The sequence below is a fragment of the Poecilia latipinna genome, unplaced genomic scaffold, assembly GCF_001443285.1.
Source record: "Poecilia latipinna isolate Pla-1442-1.1 unplaced genomic scaffold, P_latipinna-1.0 Scaffold2434, whole genome shotgun sequence".
Lineage (NCBI taxonomy): Eukaryota > Metazoa > Chordata > Actinopteri > Cyprinodontiformes > Poeciliidae > Poecilia > Poecilia latipinna.
In genome coordinates, this window is record NW_015115050.1 from 14,742 (window position 1) to 15,332 (window position 591).

The 591-nt window shown below is 34.3% G+C and overlaps 1 protein-coding gene across 2 annotated transcripts in view; it reads right to left on the reverse strand.

Moving 5' to 3' along the window:
- Positions 1-591, reverse strand: part of LOC106937770 (zinc finger protein 239-like) — a 23,375-nt gene that overhangs the window by 9,230 nt on the left and 13,554 nt on the right. The window contains exons 1-2 of one of the 2 annotated variants that reach the window (XM_015019448.1): positions 560-591; positions 336-394 (exon numbers count right to left, since the gene is read on the reverse strand). The gene's annotated coding sequence lies outside the window, so the exon portion shown is untranslated. The remainder of the gene's footprint in view (positions 1-335; positions 395-559) is intronic. The other variant, XM_015019449.1, reaches the window with a different exon arrangement.

Below are 591 nucleotides of genomic sequence, written 5' to 3' on the forward strand. Positions count from 1 at the left end.
CCTAAACATTATTTTTCATATTTGCATAGATAAGGTTGAGAAATAATTTTTAAAAAATATGGGAAAATTAAAACCCATTTTGTTCCTATTCTCAAGAATCACTGTTATTTAAAAAGTTAAAACCAGTTAATACTCAATAAACTAATTGAAGACCTCACCAGAGGTTCCTGGTCTCTTCACCTTTCTTCAACAGCATCACTATTCTAGTGTCGTGTCACTACGTGTTAAAATTCTCTTTCATGTAGTAATATGTGTACTTGAGACGTGCAAGCACTTCATATGTCTTTTTATGCTTATTTTTCAGTTTTACAAAAAAGATTAAAGGTCAGACGTACTTCAGTTCGACGTTTGGAGTTTTTTGTTCGCTATCTGTTTAACTCAGTCCAGCACGCCCCTGTGTGAGAACAGAATAGTTAGCAGTAAAATATTAGACCTGTGACTATTCCAGAATTAAAACGATTTAAACAAAAAGATTTGGTTCTATTTACGAAAAATAAACTGTTAACAAGATGTTATAAACAAGCGATATTCACGGCAATATTCCCGACAGACCGTTTACCTCATTCAAACCGACCTCGTGCCTCCCGCTGC